Below are 24,524 nucleotides of genomic sequence, written 5' to 3'. Positions count from 1 at the left end.
GTGTTTAGAGTCATTTCAACGCCTGTAATTGGTTGAAATAGAAGCTTCTGAGTAGGAGAAAAAGTCTGTAAAAATGGCAATTTTGGTCACATTGAGGCTTCAAAAAGTATTCAACATGAGGCACAAGTCAAATGACATTTTGAATAAATTTTTCTACAGTCCAAAAAATCAATTTTCTGATGAAACACGATGATCCGTGACCTGTCGACCTTTCTCCAGATGGTCAGAAATTTAATTTTTTTAATGTTTTGTCTTCTGACTGTAAATGACTATTGCATGTGAATTATCACTTTTGGAACTAAAATCAGTGTGTTTAGAGTCATTTTAATGCCTGAAATTGGTCGAAATAGAAGCTTCTGAGTAGGAGAAAAAGTCTGCAAAAATGGCAATTTTGGTCACATTGAGGCTTCAAAAAGTAGTTATTCAACATGAGGCACAATCCAAATGACATTTTGAATCAAATTTTCTACAGTCCAAAAAATCAATTTTCTGATGAAAAACGTTGACCCGTGACCTGTCGAATTTCCTCCAAATGGTCAGAAATGGAAATTTTGTAATGTTTTGTTTTTTGACTGTAAATGACTATTGCATGTGAATTAGAACTCTTGGAACTAAAATAAGTGTGTTTAGAGGCATATTAATGCCTGAAATTGGTCGAAATGGAAGCTTCTGAGTAGGAGAAAAAGTCTGTAAAAATGGCAATTTTGGTCACAATGACACTTCAAAAAGTAGTTATTCAACACGAGGCACAATCCAAATGACATTTTGAATCAAATTTTCTACAGTCCAAAAAATCAATTTTCTGATGAAAAACGATGACCCGTGACTTGTCGAACTTCCTCCGAATGGTCAGAAATTGAAATTTTTTAATGTTTTTTTTTTACTGTAAATGACTCTTGCATGTGAATTAGAACTCTTGGAACTTAAATAAGTGTGTTTAGAGTCATTTTAATGCCTGAAATTGGTCGAAATAGGAGCTTCTGAGTAGGAGAAAAAGTCTGTAAAAATGGCAATTTTGGTCACATTGAGGCTTCAAAAAGTAGTTATTCAACATGAGGCACAATCCAAATTACATTTTGAATCAAATTTTCTGCAGTCCAAAAAATCAATTTTCTGATGAAAAACGATGACCCGTGACCTGTCGAATTTCCTCCAAATGGTCAGAAATGGAAATTTTGTAATGTTTTGTTTTTTGACTGTAAATGACTATTGCATGTGAATTAGAACTCTTGGAACTAAAATAAGTGTGTTTAGAGGCATATTAATGCCTGAAATTGGTCGAAATGGAAGCTTCTGAGTAGGAGAAAAAGTCTGTAAAAATGGCAATTTTGGTCACAATGACACTTCAAAAAGTAGTTATTCAACACGAGGCACAATCCAAATGACATTTTGAATCAATTTTTCTACAGTCCAAAAAATCAATTTTCTGATGAAAAACGATGATCCGCGACCTGTCGAACTTCCTCCAGATGGTCAGAAATCATAACTTTTTAATGTTTAATTTTTTGACAGTAAATGACTATTGCATGTGAATTAGAACACTTGGAACTAAAATAAGTGTGTTTAGAGTCATTTTAATGCCTGAAATTGGTCGAAATAGAAGCTTCTGAGTAGGAGAAAAAGTCTGTAAAAATGGCAATTTTGGTCACATTGAGGCTTCAAAAAGTATTCAACATGAGGCACAAGTCAAATGACATTTTGAATAAATTTTTCTACAGTCCAAAAAATCAATTTTCTGATGAAACACGATGATCCGTGACCTGTCGACCTTTCTCCAGATGGTCAGAAATTTAATTTTTTTAATGTTTTGTCTTCTGACTGTAAATGACTATTGCATGTGAATTATCACTTTTGGAACTAAAATCAGTGTGTTTAGAGTCATTTTAATGCCTGAAATTGGTCGAAATAGAAGCTTCTGAGTAGGAGAAAAAGTCTGCAAAAATGGCAATTTTGGTCACATTGAGGCTTCAAAAAGTAGTTATTCAACATGAGGCACAATCCAAATGACATTTTGAATCAAATTTTCTACAGTCCAAAAAATCAATTTTCTGATGAAAAACGTTGACCCGTGACCTGTCGAATTTCCTCCAAATGGTCAGAAATGGAAATTTTGTAATGTTTTGTTTTTTGACTGTAAATGACTATTGCATGTGAATTAGAACTCTTGGAACTAAAATAAGTGTGTTTAGAGGCATATTAATGCCTGAAATTGGTCGAAATGGAAGCTTCTGAGTAGGAGAAAAAGTCTGTAAAAATGGCAATTTTGGTCACAATGACACTTCAAAAAGTAGTTATTCAACACGAGGCACAATCCAAATGACATTTTGAATCAAATTTTCTACAGTCCAAAAAATCAATTTTCTGATGAAAAACGATGACCCGTGACTTGTCGAACTTCCTCCGAATGGTCAGAAATTGAAATTTTTTAATGTTTTTTTTTTTTACTGTAAATGACTCTTGCATGTGAATTAGAACTCTTGGAACTTAAATAAGTGTGTTTAGAGTCATTTTAATGCCTGAAATTGGTCGAAATAGGAGCTTCTGAGTAGAAGAAAAAGTCTGTAAAAATGGCAATTTTGGTCACATTGAGGCTTCAAAAAGTAGTTATTCAACATGAGGCACAATCCACATGACATTTTGAATCAAATTTTCTACAGTCCAAAAATTTAATTTTCTGATGAAAAACGATGACCCGTGAGCTGTCGAACTTCCTCCGAATGGTCAGAAATTGAAAATTTTTAATGTTTAGTTTTTTTACGGTAAATGACTCTTGCATGTGAATTAGAACTCTTGGAACTAAAATAAGTGTGTTTAGAGCCATATTAATGCCTGAAATTGGTCAAAATAGAAGCTTCTGAGTAGGAGAAAAAGTCTGTAAAAATGGCAATTTTGGTCACAATGAGGCTTCAAAAAGTAGTTATTCAACATGAGGCACAATCCAAATGACATTTTGAATCAATTTTTCTACAGTCCAAAAAATCCTTTTTCTGATGAAAAACGATGACCTGTTACCTGTCGAACTTCCTCCAAATGGTCAGAAATTGAAATTTTTTAATGTTTTTTTTTTGACTGGAAATGACTATTGCATGTGAATTAGAACTCTTGGAACTTAAATAAGTGTGTTTAGAGTCATTTCAATGCCTGTAATTGGTTGAAATAGAAGCTTCTGAGTAGGAGAAAAAGTCTGTAAAAATGGCAATTTTGGTCACATTGAGGCTTCGAAAAGTAGTTATTCAACCTAAGGCACAATCCAAATGACAGTTTGAATCAAATTTTCCACAGTCCAAAAAATCAATTTTCTGATGAAAAACGATGACCCGTGACCTGTCGAACTTCCTCTGAATGGTCAGAAATTGAAATTGTTTAATGTTTTTTTTTTTTACTGTAAATGACTCTTGCATGTAAATTAGAACTCTTGGAACTAAAATAAGTGTGTTTAGAGTCCTATTAATGCCTGAAATTTGTCGAAATAGAAGCTTCTGTGTAGTAGAAAAAGTCTGTAAAAATGGCAATTTTGGTCACATTGAGGCTTCAAAAAGTAGTTATTCAACATGAGGCACAATCCAAATGACATTTTGAATCAAATTTTCTACAGTCCAAAAAATCAATTTTCTGATGAAAAACGATGACCCGTGACCTGTCGAACTTCCTCCAAATGGTCAGAAATTGAAATTTTTTAATGTGTTGTTTTTTGACTGTAAATGACTATTGCATGTGAATTAGAACTCTTGGAACTTAAATAAGTGTGTTTAGAGTCATTTTAATGCCTGTAATTGGTCGAAATAGAAGCTTCTGAGTAGGAGAAAAAGTCTGTAAAAATGGCAATTTTGGTCACATTGAGGCTTCGAAAAGTAGTTATTCAACATGAGGCCCAATCCAAATGACATTTTGAATCACATTTTCTACAGTCCAAAAAATCAATTTTCTGATGAAAAACGATGACCCGTGACCTGTCAAACTTCCTCCAAATGGTCAGAAAATGAAATTTTGTAATGTTTTGTTTTTTGACTGTAAATGACTATTGCATGTGAATTAGAACTCTTGGAACTTAAATACGTGTGTTTAGAGTCATTTTAATGCCTGTAATTGGTCGAAATAGAAGCTTCTGAGTAGGAGAAAAAGTCTGTAAAAATGGCAATTTTGGTCACATTGAGGCTTCGAAAAGTAGTTATTTAACATGAGGCCCAATCCAAATGAAATTTTGAATCACATTTTCTACAGTCCAAAAAATCAATTTTCTGATGAAAAACGATGACCCGTGACCTGTCGAACTTCCTCCAAATGGTCAGAAATTGAAATTTTTTAATGTTTTGTTTTTTGACTGTAAATGACTATTGCATGTGAATTAGAACTCTTGGAACTTAAATAAGTGTGTTTAGAGTCATTTTAATGCCTGTAATTGGTTGAAATAGAAGCTTCTGAGTAGGAGAAAAAGTCTGTAAAAATGGCAATTTTGGTCACATTGAGGCTTCGAAAAGTAGTTATTCAACATGAGGTCCAATCCAAATGACATTTTGAATCACATTTTCTACAGTCCAAAAAATCAATTTTCTGATGAAAAACGATGACCCGTGACCTGTCAAACTTCCTCCAAATGGTCAGAAATTGAAATTTTGTAATGTTTAATTTTTTGACTGTAAATGACTATTTCATGTGAATGATCACTTTTGGAACTAAAATAGGTGTGTTTAGAGTCATTTTAATGCCTGAAATTGGTCGAAATAGAAGCTTCTGAGTAGGAGAAAAAGTCTGTAAAAATGGCAATTTTGGTCACATTGAGGCTTCAAAAAGTAGTTATTCAACATGAGGCACAATCCAAATGACATTTTGAATCAAATTTTCTACAGTCCAAAAAATCAATTTTCTGATGAAAAACGATGACCCGTGACCTGTCGAACTTCCTCCGAATGGTCAGAAATTTTAATTTTTTAATGTTTTGTTTTTTGACGGTAAATGACTATTGCATGTGAATTAGAACTCTTGGAACTTAAATAAGTGTGTTTAGAGTCATTTTAATGCCTGAAATTGGTCGAAATAGATGCTTCTGAGTAGGAGAAAAAGTCTGTAAAAATGGCAATTTTGGTCACATTGATGCTTCAAAAAGTAGTTATTCAACATGAGGCACAATCCAAATGACATTTTGAATCAAATTTTCTACAGTCCAAAAAATCAATTTTCTGATGAAAAACGATGACCCGTGACCTGTCGAACTTCCTCCAAATGGTCAGAAATTGAAATTTTTTAATGTGTTGTTTTTTGACTGTAAATGACTATTGCATGTGAATTAGAACTCTTGGAACTTAAATAAGTGTGTTTAGAGTCATTTTAATGCCTGTAATTGGTCGAAATAGAAGCTTCGGAGTAGGAGAAAAAGTCTGTAAAAATGGCAATTTTGGTCACATTGAGGCTTCGAAAAGTAGTTATTCAACATGAGGCCCAATCCAAATGACATTTTGAATCACATTTTCTACAGTCCAAAAAATCAATTTTCTGATGAAAAACGATGACCCGTGACCTGTCAAACTTCCTCCAAATGGTCAGAAAATGACATTTTGTAATGTTTTGTTTTTTGACTGTAAATGACTATTGCATGTGAATTAGAACTCTTGGAACTTAAATACGTGTGTTTAGAGTCATTTTAATGCCTGTAATTGGTCGAAATAGAAGCTTCTGAGTAGGAGAAAAAGTCTGTAAAAATGGCAATTTTGGTCACATTGAGGCTTCGAAAAGTAGTTATTTAACATGAGGCCCAATCCAAATGAAATTTTGAATCACATTTTCTACAGTCCAAAAAATCAATTTTCTGATGAAAAACGATGACCCGTGACCTGTCGAACTTCCTCCAAATGGTCAGAAATTGAAATTTTGTAATGTTTTGTTTTTTGACTGTAAATGACTATTGCATGTGAATTAGAACTCTTGGAACTTAAATAAGTGTGTTTAGAGTCATTTTAATGCCTGTAATTGGTTGAAATAGAAGCTTCTGAGTAGGAGAAAAAGTCTGTAAAAATGGCAATTTTGGTCACATTGAGGCTTCGAAAAGTAGTTATTCAACATGAGGTCCAATCCAAATGACATTTTGAATCACATTTTCTACAGTCCAAAAAATCAATTTTCTGATGAAAAACGATGACCCGTGACCTGTCAAACTTCCTCCAAATGGTCAGAAATTGAAATTTTGTAATGTTTAATTTTTTGACTGTAAATGACTATTGCATGTGAATGATCACTTTTGGAACTAAAATAGGTGTGTTTAGAGTCATTTTAATGCCTGAAATTGGTCGAAATAGAAGCTTCTGAGTAGGAGAAAAAGTCTGTAAAAATGGCAATTTTGGTCACATTGAGGCTTCAAAAAGTAGTTATTCAACATGAGGCACAATCCAAATGACATTTTGAATCAAATTTTCTACAGTCCAAAAAATCAATTTTCTGATGAAAAACGATGACCCGTGACCTGTCGAACTTCATCCGAATGGTCAGAAATTGTAATTTTTTAATGTTTTGTTTTTTGACGGTAAATGACTATTGCATGTGAATTAGAACTCTTGGAACTTAAATAAGTGTGTTTAGAGTCATTTTAATGCCTGAAATTGGTCGAAATAGAAGCTTCTGAGTAGGAGAAAAAGTCTGTAAAAATGGCAATTTTGGTCACATTGAGGCTTCAAAAAGTAGTTATTCAACATGAGGCACAATCCACATGACATTTTGAATCAAATTTTCTACAGTCCAAAAAATCAATTTTCTGATGAAAAACGATGACCCGTGAGCTGTCGAACCTTCTCCGAATGGTCAGAAATTGACATTTTTTAATGTTTTGTTTTTTTACTGTAAATGACTATTGCATGTGAATTAGAACTCTTGGAACTAAAATAAGTGTGTTTAGAGTCATATTAATGCCTGAAATTGGTCGAAATAGAAGCTTCTGAGTAGGAGAAAAAGTCTGCAAAAATGGCAATTTTGGTCACATTGAGGCTTCAAAAAGTAGTTATTCAACATGAGGCACAATCCAAATGACATTTTGAATCAAATTTTCTACAGTCCAAAAAATCAATTTTCTGATGAAAAACGTTGACCTGTGACCTGTCGAATTTCCTCCAAATGGTCAGAAATGGAAATTTTGTAATGTTTTGTTTTTTGACTGTAAATGACTATTGCATGTGAATTAGAACTCTTGGAACTAAAATAAGTGTGTTTAGAGGCATATTAATGCCTGAAATTGGTCGAAATGGAAGCTTCTGAGTAGGAGAAAAAGTCTGTAAAAATGGCAATTTTGGTCACAATGACACTTCAAAAAGTAGTTATTCAACACGAGGCACAATCCAAATGACATTTTGAATCAAATTTTCAACAGTCCAAAAAATCAATTTTCTGATGAAAAACGATGACCCGTGACCTGTCGAACTTCATCCGAATGGTCAGAAATTGTAATTTTTTAATGTTTTGTTTTTTGACGGTAAATGACTATTGCATGTGAATTAGAACTCTTGGAACTTAAATAAGTGTGTTTAGAGTCATTTTAATGCCTGAAATTGGTCGAAATAGAAGCTTCTGAGTAGGAGAAAAAGTCTGTAAAAATGGCAATTTTGGTCACATTGAGGCTTCAAAAAGTAGTTATTCAACATGAGGCACAATCCACATGACATTTTGAATCAAATTTTCTACAGTCCAAAAAATCAATTTTCTGATGAAAAACGATGACCCGTGAGCTGTCGAACTTCCTCCGAATGGTCAGAAATTGAAAATTTTTAATGTTTAGTTTTTTTTACTGTAAATGACTCTTGCATGTGAATTAGAACTCTTGGAACTAAAATAAGTGTGCTTAGAGTCATATTAATGCCTGAAATTGGTCGAAATAGAAGCTTCTGAGTAGGAGAAAAAGTCTGTAAAAATGGCAATTTTGGTCACAATGAGGCTTCAAAAAGTAGTTATTCAACATGAGGCACAATCCAAATGACATTTTGAATCAAATTTTCTACAGTCCAAAAAATAAATTTTCTGATGAAAAACGATGACCCGTGAACTGTCGAACCTTCTCCGAATGGTCAGAAATTGACATTTTTTAATGTTTTGTTTTTTTAATGTAAATGACTATTGCATGTGAATTAGAACTCTTGGAACTAAAATAAGTGTGTTTAGAGTCATATTAATGCCTGAAATTGGTCGAAATAGAAGCTTCTGAGTAGGAGAAAAAGTCTGCAAAAATGGCAATTTTGGTCACATTGAGGCTTCAAAAAGTAGTTATTCAACATGAGGCACAATCCAAATGACATTTTGAATCAAATTTTCTACAGTCCAAAAAATCAATTTTCTGATGAAAAACGTTGACCCGTGGCCTGTCGAATTTCCTCCAAATGGTCAGAAATGGAAATTTTGTAATGTTTTGTTTTTTGACTGTAAATGACTATTGCATGTGAATTAGAACTCTTGGAACTAAAATAAGTGTGTTTAGAGGCATATTAATGCCTGAAATTGGTCGAAATGGAAGCTTCTGAGTAGGAGAAAAAGTCTGTAAAAATGGCAATTTTGGTCACAATGACACTTCAAAAAGTAGTTATTCAACACGAGGCACAATCCAAATGACATTTTGAATCAATTTTTCTACAGTCCAAAAAATCAATTTTCTGATGAAAAACGATGTTCCGCGACCTGTCGAACTTCCTCCAGATGGTCAGAAATCATAACTTTTTAATGTTTAATTTTTTGACAGTAAATGACTATTGCATGTGAATTAGAACACTTGGAACTAAAATAAGTGTGTTTAGAGTCATTTTAATGCCTGAAATTGGTCGAAATAGAAGCTTCTGAGTAGGAGAAAAAGTCTGTAAAAATGGCAATTTTGGTCACATTGAGGCTTCAAAAAGTATTCAACATGAGGCACAAGTCAAATGACATTTTGAATAAATTTTTCTACAGTCCAAAAAATCAATTTTCTGATGAAACACGATGATCCGTGACCTGTCGACCTTTCTCCAGATGGTCAGAAATTTAATTTTTTTAATGTTTTGTCTTCTGACTGTAAATGACTATTGCATGTGAATTATCACTTTTGGAACTAAAATCAGTGTGTTTAGAGTCATTTTAATGCCTGAAATTGGTCGAAATAGAAGCTTCTGAGTAGGAGAAAAAGTCTGCAAAAATGGCAATTTTGGTCACATTGAGGCTTCAAAAAGTAGTTATTCAACATGAGGCACAATCCAAATGACATTTTGAATCAAATTTTCTACAGTCCAAAAAATCAATTTTCTGATGAAAAACGTTGACCCGTGACCTGTCGAATTTCCTCCAAATGGTCAGAAATGGAAATTTTGTAATGTTTTGTTTTTTGACTGTAAATGACTATTGCATGTGAATTAGAACTCTTGGAACTAAAATAAGTGTGTTTAGAGGCATATTAATGCCTGAAATTGGTCGAAATGGAAGCTTCTGAGTAGGAGAAAAAGTCTGTAAAAATGGCAATTTTGGTCACAATGACACTTCAAAAAGTAGTTATTCAACACGAGGCACAATCCAAATGACATTTTGAATCAAATTTTCTACAGTCCAAAAAATCAATTTTCTGATGAAAAACGATGACCCGTGACTTGTCGAACTTCCTCCGAATGGTCAGAAATTGAAATTTTTTAATGTTTTTTTTTTTACTGTAAATGACTCTTGCATGTGAATTAGAACTCTTGGAACTTAAATAAGTGTGTTTAGAGTCATTTTAATGCCTGAAATTGGTCGAAATAGGAGCTTCTGAGTAGGAGAAAAAGTCTGTAAAAATGGCAATTTTGGTCACATTGAGGCTTCAAAAAGTAGTTATTCAACATGAGGCACAATCCAAATTACATTTTGAATCAAATTTTCTGCAGTCCAAAAAATCAATTTTCTGATGAAAAACGATGACCCGTGACCTGTCGAACTTCCTCCGAATGGTCAGAAATTTTAATTTTTTAATGTTTTGTTTTTTGACGGTAAATGACTATTGCATGTGAATTAGAACTCTTGGAACTTAAATAAGTGTGTTTAGAGTCATTTTAATGCCTGAAATTGGTCGAAATAGAAGCTTCTGAGTAGGAGAAAAAGTCTGTAAAAATGGCAATTTTGGTCACATTGAGGCTTCAAAAAGTAGTTATTCAACATGAGGCACAATCCACATGACATTTTGAATCAAATTTTCTACAGTCCAAAAAATCAATTTTCTGATGAAAAACGATGACCCGTGAGCTGTCGAACTTCCTCCGAATGGTCAGAAATTGAAAATTTTTAATGTTTAGTTTTTTACTGTAAATGACTCTTGCATGTGAATTAGAACTCTTGGAACTAAAATAAGTGTGTTTAGAGTCATATTAATGCCTGAAATTGGTCGAAATAGAAGCTTCTGAGTAGGAGAAAAAGTCTGTAAAAATGGCAATTTTGGTCACATTGAGGCTTCAAAAAGTAGTTATTCAACATGAGGCACAATCCAAATGACATTTTGAATCAAATTTTCTACAGTCCAAAAAATCAATTTTCTGATGAAAAACGATGACCCGTGACCTGTCGAACCTTCTCCGAATGGTCAGAAATTGAAGTTTTTTAATGTTTTGTTTTTTTACTATAAATGACTATTGCATGTGAATTAGAACTCTTGGAACTAAAATAAGTGTGTTTAGAGTCATATTAATGCCTGAAATTGGTCGAAATAGAAGCTTCTGAGTAGGAGAAAAAGTCTGTAAAAATGGCAATTTTGGTCATATTGAGGCTTCAAAAAGTAGTTATTCAACATGAGGCACAATCCAAATGACATTTTGAATCAAATTTTCTACAGTCCAAAAAATCAATTTTCTGATGAAAAACGATGACCCGTGACCTGTCGAACCTTCTCCGAATGGTCAGAAATTGAAATTTTTGAATGTTTTGTTTTTTTACTGTAAATGACTATTGCATGTGAATTAGAACTCTTGGAACTTAAATAAGTGTGTTTAGAGTCATTTTAATGCCTGAAATTGGTCGAAATAGAAGCTTCTGAGTAGGAGAAAAAGTCTGTAAAAATGGCAATTTTGCTCACATTGAGGCTTCAAAAAGTAGTTATTCAACATGAGGCACAATCCACATGACATTTTGAATCAAATTTTCTACAGTCCAAAAAATCAATTTTCTGATGAAAAACGATGACCCGTGAGCTGTCGAACTTCCTCCGAATGGTCAGAAATTGAAAATTTTTAATGTTTAGTTTTTTACTGTAAATGACTCTTGCATGTGAATTAGAACTCTTGGAACTAAAATAAGTGTGTTTAGAGTCATATTAATGCCTGAAATTGGTCGAAATAGAAGCTTCTGAGTAGGAGAAAAAGTCTGTAAAAATGGCAATTTTGGTCACATTGAGGCTTCAAAAAGTAGTTATTCAACATGAGGCACAATCCAAATGACATTTTGAATCAAATTTTCTACAGTCCAAAAAATCAATTTTCTGATGAAAAACGATGACCCGTGACCTGTCGAACCTTCTCCGAATGGTCAGAAATTAAAGTTTTTTAATGTTTTGTTTTTTTACTGTAAATGACTATTGCATGTGAATTAGAACTCTTGGAACTAAAATAAGTGTGTTTAGAGTCATATTAATGCCTGAAATTGGTCGAAATAGAAGCTTCTGAGTAGGAGAAAAAGTCTGTAAAAATGGCAATTTTGGTCATATTGAGGCTTCAAAAAGTAGTTATTCAACATGAGGCACAATCCACATGACATTTTGAATCAAATTTTCTACAGTCCAAAAAATCAATTTTCTGATGAAAAACGATGACCCGTGAGCTGTCGAACTTCCTCCGAATGGTCAGAAATTGAAAATTTTTAATGTTTAGTTTTTTACTGTAAATGACTCTTGCATGTGAATTAGAACTCTTGGAACTAAAATAAGTGTGTTTAGAGTCATATTAATGCCTGAAATTGGTCGAAATAGAAGCTTCTGAGTAGGAGAAAAAGTCTGTAAAAATGGCAATTTTGGTCACATTGAGGCTTCAAAAAGTAGTTATTCAACATGAGGCACAATCCAAATGACATTTTGAATCAAATTTTCTACAGTCCAAAAAATCAATTTTCTGATGAAAAACGATGACCCGTGACCTGTCGAACCTTCTCCGAATGGTCAGAAATTAAAGTTTTTTAATGTTTTGTTTTTTTACTGTAAATGACTATTGCATGTGAATTAGAACTCTTGGAACTAAAATAAGTGTGTTTAGAGTCATATTAATGCCTGAAATTGGTCGAAATAGAAGCTTCTGAGTAGGAGAAAAAGTCTGTAAAAATGGCAATTTTGGTCATATTGAGGCTTCAAAAAGTAGTTATTCAACATGAGGCACAATCCAAATGACATTTTGAATCAAATTTTCTAAAGTCCAAAAAATCAATTTTCTGATGAAAAACGATGACCCGTGACCTGTCGAACTTCCTCCAAATGGTCAGAAATTGAAATGTTTTAATGTTTTGTTTTTTGACTGTAAATGACTATTGCATGTGAATTAGAACTCTTGGAACTAAAATAAGTGTGTTTAGAGTCATATTAATGCCTGAAATTGGTCGAAATAGAAGCTTCTGAGTAGGAGAAAAAGTCTGTAAAAATGGCAATTTTGGTCACATTGAGGCTTCAAAAAGTAGTTATTCAACATGAGGCACAATCCAAATGACATTTTGAATCAAATTTTCTACAGTCCAAAAAATCAATTTTCTGATGAAAAACGATGACCCGTGACCTGTCGAACTTCCTCCGAATGGTCAGAAATTGAAATTTTTTAATGTTTTGTTTTTTGACGGTAAATGACTATTGCATGTGAATTAGAACTCTTGGAACTTAAATAAGTGTGTTTAGAGTCATTTTAATGCCTGAAATTGGTCGAAATAGATGCTTCTGAGTAGGAGAAAAAGTCTGTAAAAATGGCAATTTTGGTCACATTGAGGCTTCGAAAAGTAGTTATTCAACATGAGGCCCAATCCAAATGACATTTTGAATCACATTTTCTACAGTCCAAAAAATCAATTTTCTGATGAAAAACGATGACCCGTGACCTGTCAAACTTCCTCCAAATGGTCAGAAAATGAAATTTTGTAATGTTTTGTTTTTTGACTGTAAATGACTATTGCATATGAATTAGAACTCTTGGAACTAAAATAAGTGTGTTTAGAGTCATATTAATGCCTGAAATTGGTCGAAATAGAAGCTTCTGAGTAGGAGAAAAAGTCTGTAAAAATGGCAATTTTGGTCACATTGAGGCTTCGAAAAAGTAGTTATTCAACATGAGGCCCAATCCAAATGACATTTTGAATCACATTTTCTACAGTCCAAAAAATCAATTTTCTGATGAAAAACGATGACCCGTGACCTGTCAAACTTCCTCCAAATGGTCAGAAAATGAAATTTTGTAATGTTTTGTTTTTTGACTGTAAATGACTATTGCATATGAATTAGAACTCTTGGAACTAAAATAAGTGTGTTTAGAGTCATATTAATGCCTGAAATTGGTCGAAATAGAAGCTTCTGAGTAGGAGAAAAAGTCTGTAAAAATGGCAATTTTGGTCAAATTGAGGCTTCGAAAAGTAGTTATTCAACATGAGGCCCAATCCAAATGACATTTTGAATCACATTTTCTACAGTCCAAAAAATCAATTTTCTGATGAAAAACGATGACCCGTGACCTGTCAAACTTCCTCCAAATGGTCAGAAAATGAAATTTTGTAATGTTTTGTTTTTTGACTGTAAATGACTATTGCATGTGAATTAGAACTCTGGGAACTTAAATAAGTGTGTTTAGAGTCATTTTAATGCCTGTAATTGGTCGAAATAGAAGCTTCTGAGTAGGAGAAAAAGTCTGTAAAAATGGCAATTTTGGTCACATTGAGGCTTCGAAAAGTAGTTATTTAACATGAGGCCCAATCCAAATGACATTTTGAATCACATTTTCTACAGTCCAAAAAATCTATTTTCTGATGAAAAACGATGACCCGTGACCTGTCGAACTTCCTCCAAATGGTCAGAAATTGAAATTTTTTTAATGTTTTGGTTTTTGACTGTAAATGACTATTGCATGTGAATTAGAACTCTTGGAACTTAAATAAGTGTGTTTAGAGTCATTTTAATGCCTGTAATTGGTTGAAATAGAAGGTTCTGAGTAGGAGAAAAAGTCTGTAAAAATGGCAATTTTGGTCACATTGAGGCTTCGAAAAGTAGTTATTCAACATGAGGCCCAATCCAAATGACATTTTGAATCACATTTTCTACAGTCCAAAAAATCAATTTTCTGATGAAAAACGATGACCCGTGACCTGTCAAACTTCCTCCTAATGGTCAGAAATTGAAATTTTGTAATGTTTAATTTTTTGACTGTAAATGACTATTGCATGTGAATTATCACTTTTGGAACTGAAATAAGTGTGTTTAGAGTCATTTAAATGCCTGAAATTGGTCGAAATAGAAGCTTCTGAGTAGGAGAAAAAGTCTATAAAAATGGCACTTTTGGTCACATTGAGGCTTTGAAAAGTAGTTATTCAACATGAGGCACAATCCAAATGACATTTTGAATCAATTTTTCTACAGTCCAAAAATTCTATTTTCTGATGAAAAACGATGACCCGTGACCTGTCGAACTTTCTACAGACGGTCAGAAATGTTCATTTTTTAATGTTTCATTTTTTTACCTGTAAATGTCTATTGTATGTGAATTATCACTTTCGGAACTAAAATGTGTTTAGAGTAATTTTAATGCCTGAAATTGGTCGAAATAGAAACTTCTGAGTAGGAGAAAAAGTCTGTACAAATGGCAATTTTGGTCAAATTGAGGCTTTCAAAAGTAGTTACTCGACATAAGGCACAATCCAAATGACATTTTGAATCAATTTTTCTACAGTCCAAAAAATCCTTTTTCTGATGAAAAACGATGACCTGTTACCTGTCGAACTTCCTCCAAATGGTCAGAAATTGAAATTTTTTAATGTTTTTTTTTTTACTGGAAATGACTATTGCATGTGAATTAGAACTCTTGGAACTTAAATAAGTGTGTTTAGAGTCATTTCAATGCCTGTAATTGGTTGAAATAGAAGCTTCTGAGTAGGAGAAAAAGTCTGTAAAAATGGCAATTTTGGTCACATTGAGGCTTTGAAAAGTAGTTATTCAACATGAGGCACAATCCAAATGACATTTTGAATCAATTTTTCTACAGTCCAAAAAATCAATTTTCTGATGAAAAACGATGACCCGTGACCTGTCGAACTTCCTCCAAATGGTCAGAAATTGAAATTTTTTAATGTTTTGTTTTTTGACGGTAAATGACTATTGCATGTGAATTAGAACTCTTGGAACTTAAATAAGTGTGTTTAGAGTCATTTTAATGCCTGAAATTGGTCGAAATAGATGCTTCTGAGTAGGAGAAAAAGTCTGTAAAAATGGCAATTTTGGTCACATTGAGGCTTCAAAAAGTAGTTATTCAACATGAGGCACAATCCAAATGACATTTTGAATCAAATTTTCTACAGTCCAAAAAATCAATTTTCTGATGAAAAACGATGACCCGTGACCTGTCGAACTTCCTCCAAATGGTCAGAAATTGAAATTTTTTAATGTGTTGTTTTTTGACTGTAAATGACTATTGCATGTGAATTAGAACTCTTGGAACTTAAATAAGTGTGTTTAGAGTCATTTTAATGCCTGTAATTGGTCGAAATAGAAGCTTCTGAGTAGGAGAAAAAGTCTGTAAAAATGGCAATTTTGGTCACATTGAGGCTTCGAAAAGTAGTTATTCAACATGAGGCCCAATCCAAATGACATTTTGAATCACATTTTCTACAGTCCAAAAAATCAATTTTCTGATGAAAAACGATGACCCGTGACCTGTCAAACTTCCTCCAAATGGTCAGAAAATGAAATTTTGTAATGTTTTGTTTTTTGACTGTAAATGACTATTGCATGTGAATTAGAACTCTTGGAACTTAAATACGTGTGTTTAGAGTCATTTTAATGCCTGTAATTGGTCGAAATAGAAGCTTCTGAGTAGGAGAAAAAGTCTGTAAAAATGGCAATTTTGGTCACATTGAGGATTCGAAAAGTAGTTATTTAACATGAGGCCCAATCCAAATGAAATTTTGAATCACATTTTCTACAGTCCAAAAAATCAATTTTCTGATGAAAAACGATGACCCGTGACCTGTCGAACTTCCTCCAAATGGTCAGAAATTGAAATTTTGTAATGTTTTGTTTTTTGACTGTAAATGACTATTGCATGTGAATTATCACTTTTGGAACTGAAATAAGTGTGTTTAGAGTCATTTAAATGCCTGAAATTGGTCGAAATAGAAGCTTCTGAGTAGGAGAAAAAGTCTATAAAAATGGCACTTTTGGTCACATTGAGGCTTTGAAAAGTAGTTATTCAACATGAGGCACAATCCAAATGACATTTTGAATCAATTTTTCTACAGTCCAAAAATTCAATTTTCTGATGAAAAACGATGACCCGTGACCTGTCGAACTTTCTACAGACGGTCAGAAATGTTCATTTTTTAATGTTTCATTTTTTTACCTGTAAATGTCTATTGTATGTGAATTATCACTTTCGGAACTAAAATGTGTTTAGAGTAATTTTAATGCCTGAAATTGGTCGAAATAGAAACTTCTGAGTAGGAGAAAAAGTCTGTACAAATGGCAATTTTGGTCAAATTGAGGCTTTCAAAAGTAGTTACTCGACATAAGGCACAATCCAAATGACATTTTGAATCAATTTTTCTACAGTCCAAAAAATCCTTTTTCTGATGAAAAACGATGACCTGTTACCTGTCGAACTTCCTCCAAATGGTCAGAAATTGAAATTTTTTAATGTTTTTTTTTTGACTGGAAATGACTATTGCATGTGAATTAGAACTCTTGGAACTTAAATAAGTGTGTTTAGAGTCATTTCAATGCCTGTAATTGGTTGAAATAGAAGCTTCTGAGTAGGAGAAAAAGTCTGTAAAAATGGCAATTTTGGTCACATTGAGGCTTCGAAAAGTAGTTATTCAACATGAGGCACAATCCAAATGACATTTTGAATCAAATTTTCTACAGTCCAAAAAATCAATTTTCTGATGAAAAACGATGACCCGTGACCTGTCGAACTTCCTCCGAATGGTCAGAAATTGTAATTTTTTAATGTTTTGTTTTTTGACGGTAAATGACTATTGCATGTGAATTAGAACTCTTGGAACTTAAATAAGTGTGTTTAGAGTCATTTTAATGCCTGAAATTGGTCGAAATAGATGCTTCTGAGTAGGAGAAAAAGTCTGTAAAAATGGCAATTTTGGTCACATTGAGGCTTCAAAAAGTAGTTATTCAACATGAGGCACAATCCAAATGACATTTTGAATCAAATTTTCTACAGTCCAAAAAATCAATTTTCTGATGAAAAACGATGACCCGTGACCTGTCGAACTTCCTCCAAATGGTCAGAAATTGAAATTTTTTAATGTGTTGTTTTTTGACTGTAAATGACTATTGCATGTGAATTAGAACTCTTGGAACTTATATAAGTGTGTTTAGAGTCATTTTAATGCCTGTAATTGGTCGAAATAGAAGCTTCTGAGTAGGAGAAAAAGTCTGTAAAAATGGCAATTTTGGTCACATTGAGGATTCGAAAAGTAGTTATTTAACATGAGGCCCAATCCAAATGAAATTTTGAATCACATTTTCTACAGTCCAAAAAATCAATTTTCTGATGAAAAACGATGACCCGTGACCTGTCGAACTTCCTCCAAATGGTCAGAAATTGAAATTTTTTAATGTTTTGTTTTTTGACTGTAAATGACTATTGCATGTGAATTAGAACTCTTGGAACTTAAATAAGTGTGTTTAGAGTCATTTTAATGCCTGTAATTGGTCGAAATAGAAGCTTCTGAGTAGGAGAAAAAGTCTGTAAAAATGGCAATTTTGGTCACATTGAGGCTTCGAAAAGTAGTTATTCAACATGAGGCCCAATCCAAATGACATTTTGAATCACATTTTCTACAGTCCAAAAAATCAATTTTCTGATGAAAAACGATGACCCGTGACCTGTCAAACTTCCTCCAAATGGTCAGAAAATGAAATTTTGTAATGTTTTGTTTTTTGACTGTAAATGACTATTGCATGTGAATTAGAACTCTCGGAACTTAAATACGTGTGTTTAGAGTCATTTTAATGCCTGTAATTGGTCGAAATAGAAGCTTCTGAGTAGGAGAAAAAGTCTGTAAAAATTGCAATTTTGGTCACATTGAGGCTTCGAAAAGTAGTTATTTAACATGAGGCACAATCCAAATGACATTTTGAATCAATTTTTCTACAGTCCAAAAAATCCTTTTTCTGATGAAAAACGATGACCTGTTACCTGTCGAACTTCCTCCAAATGGTCAGAAATTGAAATTTTTTAATGTTTTTTTTTTGACTGGAAATGACTATTGCATGTGAATTAGAACTCTTGGAACTTAAATAAGTGTGTTTAGAGTCATTTCAATGCCTGTAATTGGTTGAAATAGAAGCTTCTGAGTAGGAGAAAAAGTCTGTAAAAATGGCAATTTTGGTCATATTGAGGCTTCGAAAAGTAGTTATTCAACATGAGGCACAATCCAAATGACATTTTGAATCAAATTTTCTACAGTCCAAAAAATCAATTTTCTGATGAAAAACGATGACCCGTGACCTGTCGAACTTCCTCCGAATGGTCAGAAATTGTAATTTTTTAATGTTTTGTTTTTTGACGGTAAATGACTATTGCATGTGAATTAGAACTCTTGGAACTTAAATAAGTGTGTTTAGAGTCATTTTAATGCCTGAAATTGGTCGAAATAGATGCTTCTGAGTAGGAGAAAAAGTCTGTAAAAATGGCAATTTTGGTCACATTGAGGCTTCAAAAAGTAGTTATTCAACATGAGGCACAATCCAAATGACATTTTGAATCAAATTTTCTACAGTCCAAAAAATCAATTTTCTGATGAAAAACGATGACCCGTGACTGTCGAACTTCCTCCAAATGGTCAGAAATTGAAATTTTTTAATGTGTTGTTTTTTGACTGTAAATGACTATTGCATGTGAATTAGAACTCTTGGAACTTAAATAAGTGTGTTTAGAGTCATTTTAATGCCTGTAATTGGTCGAAATAGAAGCTTCTGAGTAGGAGAAAAAGTCTGTAAAAATGGCAATTTTGGTCACATTGAGGCTTCGAAAAGTAGTTATTCAACATGAGGCCCAATCCAAATGACATTTTGAATCACATTTTCTACAGTCCAAAAAATCAATTTTCTGATGAAAAACGATGACCCGTGACCTGTCAAACTTCCTCCAAATGGTCAGAAAATGAAATTTTGTAATGTTTTGTTTTTTGACTGTAAATGACTATTGCATGTGAATTAGAACTCTTGGAACTTAAATACGTGTGTTTAGAGTCATTTTAATGCCTGTAATTGGTCGAAATAGAAGCTTCTGAGTAGGAGAAAAAGTCTGTAAAAATGGCAATTTTGGTCACATTGAGGATTCGAAAAGTAGTTATTTAACATGAGGCCCAATCCAAATGAAATTTTGAATCACATTTTCTACAGTCCAAAAAATCAATTTTCTGATGAAAAACGATGACCCGTGACCTGTCGAACTTCCTCCAAATGGTCAGAAATTGAAATTTTTTAATGTTTTGTTTTTTGACTGTAAATGACTATTGCATGTGAATTAGAAATCTTGGAACTTAAATAAGTGTGTTTAGAGTCATTTTAATGCCTGAAATTGGTCGAAATAGATGCTTCTGAGTAGGAGAAAAAGTCTGTAAAAATGGCAATTTTGGTCACATTGAGGCTTCAAAAAGTAGTTATTCAACATGAGGCACAATCCAAATGACATTTTGAATCAAATTTTCTACAGTCCAAAAAATCGATTTTCTGATGAAAAACGATGACCCGTGACCTGTCGAACTTCCTCCAAATGGTCAGAAATTGAAATTTTTTAATGTGTTGTTTTTTGACTGTAAATGACTATTGCATGTGAATTAGAACTCTTGGAACTTAAATAAGTGTGTTTAGAGTCATTTTAATGCCTGTAATTGGTCGAAATAGAAGCTTCTGAGTAGGAGAAAAAGTCTGTAAAAATGGCAATTTTGGTCACATTGAGGCTTCGAAAAGTAGTTATTCAACATGAGGCCCAATCCAAATGACATTTTGAATCACATTTTCTACAGTCCAAAAAATCAATTTTCTGATGAAAAACGATGACCCGTGACCTGTCAAACTTCCTCCAAATGGTCAGAAAATGAAATTTTGTAATGTTTTGTTTTTTGACTGTAAATGACTATTGCATGTGAATTAGAACTCTCGGAACTTAAATACGTGTGTTTAGAGTCATTTTAATGCCTGTAATTGGTCGAAATAGAAGCTTCTGAGTAGGAGAAAAAGTCTGTAAAAATTGCAATTTTGGTCACATTGAGGCTTCGAAAAGTAGTTATTTAACATGAGGCCCAATCCAAATGAAATTTTGAATCACATTTTCTACAGTCCAAAAAATCAATTTTCTGATGAAAAACGATGACCCGTGACCTGTCGAACTTCCTCCAAATGGTCAGAAATTGAAATTTTTTAATGTTTTGTTTTTTGACTGTAAATGACTATTGCATGTGAATTAGAACTCTTGGAACTAAAATAAGTGTGTTTAGAGGCATATTAATGCCTGAAATTGGTCGAAATGGAAGCTTCTGAGTAGGAGAAAAAGTCTGTAAAAATGGCAATTTTGGTCACATTGAGGCTTCAAAAAGTAGTTATTCAACATGAGGCACAATCCAAATGACATTTTGAATCAAATTTTCTACAGTCCAAAAAATCAATTTTCTGATGAAAAACGATGACCCGTCGTGACCTGTCGAACTTCCTCCAAATGGTCAGAAATTGAAATTTTTTAATGTGTTGTTTTTTGACTGTAAATGACTATTGCATGTGAATTAGAACTCTTGGAACTTAAATAAGTGTGTTTAGAGTCATTTTAATGCCTGTAATTGGTCGAAATAGAAGCTTCTGAGTAGGAGAAAAAGTCTGTAAAAATGGCAATTTTGGTCACATTGAGGCTTCGAAAAGTAGTTATTCAACATGAGGCCCAATCCAAATGACATTTTGAATCACATTTTCTACAGTCCAAAAAATCAATTTTCTGATGAAAAACGATGACCCGTGACCTGTCAAACTTCCTCCAAATGGTCAGAAATTGAAATTTTTTAATGTTTTGTTTTTTGACTGTAAATGACTATTGCATGTGAATTAGAACTCTTGGAACTAAAATAAGTGTGTTTAGAGGCATATTAATGCCTGAAATTGGTCGAAATGGAAGCTTCTGAGTAGGAGAAAAAGTCTGTAAAAATGGCAATTTTGGTCACAATGACACTTCAAAAAGTAGTTATTCAACATGAGGCACAATCCAAATGACATTTTGAATCAAATTTTCTACAGTCCAAAAAATCAATTTTCTGATGAAAAACGATGACCCGTGACCTGTCGAACTTCCTCCGAATGGTCAGAAATTTTAATTTTTTAATGTTTTGTTTTTTGACGGTAAATGACTATTGCATGTGAATTAGAACTCTTGGAACTTAAATAGGTGTGTTTAGAGTCATTTTAATGCCTGAAATTGGTCGAAATAGAAGCTTCTGAGTAGGAGAAAAAGTCTGTAAAAATGGCAATTTTGGTCACATTGAGGCTTCAAAAAGTAGTTATTCAACATGAGGCACAATCCACATGACATTTTGAATCAAATTTTCTACAGTCCAAAAATTCAATTTTCTGATGAAAAACGATGACTCGTGAGCTGTCGAACTTCCTCCGAATGGTCAGAAATTGAAAATTTTTAATGTTTAGTTTTTTTACTGTAAATGACTCTTGCATGTGAATTAGAACTCTTGGAACTAAAATAAGTGTGTTTAGAGCCATATTAATGCCTGAAATTGGTCAAAATAGAAGCTTCTGAGTAGGAGAAAAAGTCTGTAAAAATGGCAATTTTGGTCACAATGAGGCTTCAAAAAGTAGTTATTCAACATGAGGCACAATCCAAATGACATTTTGAATCAAATTTTCTACAGTCCAAAAAATCAATTTTCTGATGAAAAACGATGACCCATGACCTGTCGAACCTTCTCCGAATGGTCAGAAATTGAAATTTTTTAATGTTTTGTTTTTTTACTGTAAATGACTATTGCATGTGAATTAGAACTCTTGGAACTTAAATAAGTGTGTTTAGAGTCATTTTAATGCCTGAAATTGGTCGAAATAGAAGCTTCTGAGTAGGAGAAAAAGTCTGTAAAAATGGCAATTTTGGTCACATTGAGGCTTCAAAAAGTAGTTATTCAACATGAGGCACAATCCACATGACATTTTGAATCAAATTTTCTACAGTCCAAAAAATCAATTTTCTGATGAAAAACGATGACCCGTGAGCTGTCGAACTTCCTCCGAATGGTCAGAAATTGAAAATTTTTAATGTTTAGTTTTTTTACTGTAAATGACTCTTGCATGTGAATTAGAACTCTTGGAACTAAAATAAGTGTGTTTAGAGTCATATTAATGCCTGAAATTGGTCGAAATAGAAGCTTCTGAGTAGGAGAAAAAGTCTGTAAAAATGGAATTTTTGGTCACATTGAGGCTTCAAAAAGTAGTTATTCAACATGAGGCACAATCCAAATGACATTTTGAATCAAATTTTCTACAGTCCAAAAAATCAATTTTCTGATGAAAAACGATGACCCGTGACCTGTCGAACCTTCTCCGAATGGTCAGAAATTGAAGTTTTTTAATGTTTTTTTTTTTTACTGTAAATGACTATTGCATGTGAATTAGAACTCTTGGAACTAAAATAAGTGTGTTTAGAGTCATATTAATGCCTGAAATTGGTCGAAATAGAAGCTTCTGAGTAGGAGAAAAAGTCTGTAAAAATGGCAATTTTGGTCATATTGAGGCTTCAAAAAGTAGTTATTCAACATGAGGCACAATCCAAATGACATTTTGAATCAAATTTTCTAAAGTCCAAAAAATCAATTTTCTGATGAAAAACGATGACCCGTGACCTGTCGAACTTCCTCCAAATGGTCAGAAATTGAAATGTTTTAATGTTTTGTTTTTTGACTGTAAATGACTATTGCATGTGAATTAGAACTCTTGGAACTAAAATAAGTGTGTTTAGAGTCATATTAATGCCTGAAATTGGTCGAAATAGAAGCTTCTGAGTAGGAGAAAAAGTCTGTAAAAATGGCAATTTTGGTCACATTGAGGCTTCAAAAAGTAGTTATTCAACATGAGGCACAATCCAATGACATTTTGAATCAAATTTTCTACAGTCCAAAAAATCAATTTTCTGATGAAAAACGATGACCCGTGACCTGTCGAACTTCCTCCGAATGGTCAGAAATTGAAATTTTTTAATGTTTTGTTTTTTGACGGTAAATGACTATTGCATGTGAATTAGAACTCTTGGAACTTAAATAAGTGTGTTTAGAGTCATTTTAATGCCTGAAATTGGTCGAAATAGATGCTTCTGAGTAGGAGAAAAAGTCTGTAAAAATGGCAATTTTGGTCACATTGAGGCTTCGAAAAGTAGTTATTCAACATGAGGCCCAATCCAAATGACATTTTGAATCACATTTTCTACAGTCCAAAAAATCAATTTTCTGATGAAAAACGATGACCCGTGACCTGTCAAACTTCCTCCAAATGGTCAGAAAATGAAATTTTGTAATGTTTTGTTTTTTGACTGTAAATGACTATTGCATATGAATTAGAACTCTTGGAACTAAAATAAGTGTGTTTAGAGTCATATTAATGCCTGAAATTGGTCGAAATGGAAGCTTCTGAGTAGGAGAAAAAGTCTGTAAAAATGGCAATTTTGGTCACATTGAGGCTTCAAAAAGTAGTTATTCAACATGAGGCACAATCCAAATGACATTTTGAATCAAATTTTCTACAGTCCAAAAAATCAATTTTCTGATGAAAAACGATGACCCGTGACCTGTCGAACTTCCTCCAAATGGTCAGAAATTGAAATTTTTTAATGTGTTGTTTTTTGACTGTAAATGACTATTGCATGTGAATTAGAACTCTTGGAACTTAAATAAGTGTGTTTAGAGTCATTTTAATGCCTGTAATTGGTCGAAATAGAAGCTTCTGAGTAGGAGAAAAAGTCTGTAAAAATGGCAATTTTGGTCACATTGAGGCTTCGAAAAGTAGTTATTCAACATGAGGCCCAATCCAAATGACATTTTGAATCACATTTTCTACAGTCCAAAAAATCAATTTTCTGATGAAAAACGATGACCCGTGACCTGTCAAACTTCCTCCAAATGGTCAGAAAATGAAATTTTGTAATGTTTTGTTTTTTGACTGTAAATGACTATTGCATGTGAATTAGAACTCTTGGAACTTAAATACGTGTGTTTAGAGTCATTTTAATGCCTGTAATTGGTCGAAATAGAAGCTTCTGAGTAGGAGAAAAAGTCTGTAAAAATTGCAATTTTGGTCACATTGAGGCTTCGAAAAGTAGTTATTTAACATGAGGCCCAATCCA

This window comes from Triturus cristatus, chromosome 8, assembly GCF_964204655.1.
Source record: "Triturus cristatus chromosome 8, aTriCri1.1, whole genome shotgun sequence".
NCBI lineage: Eukaryota > Metazoa > Chordata > Amphibia > Caudata > Salamandridae > Triturus > Triturus cristatus.
The sequence above is the reverse complement of the archived record's forward strand: the minus strand, read 5'-3'. Positions refer to the sequence as shown.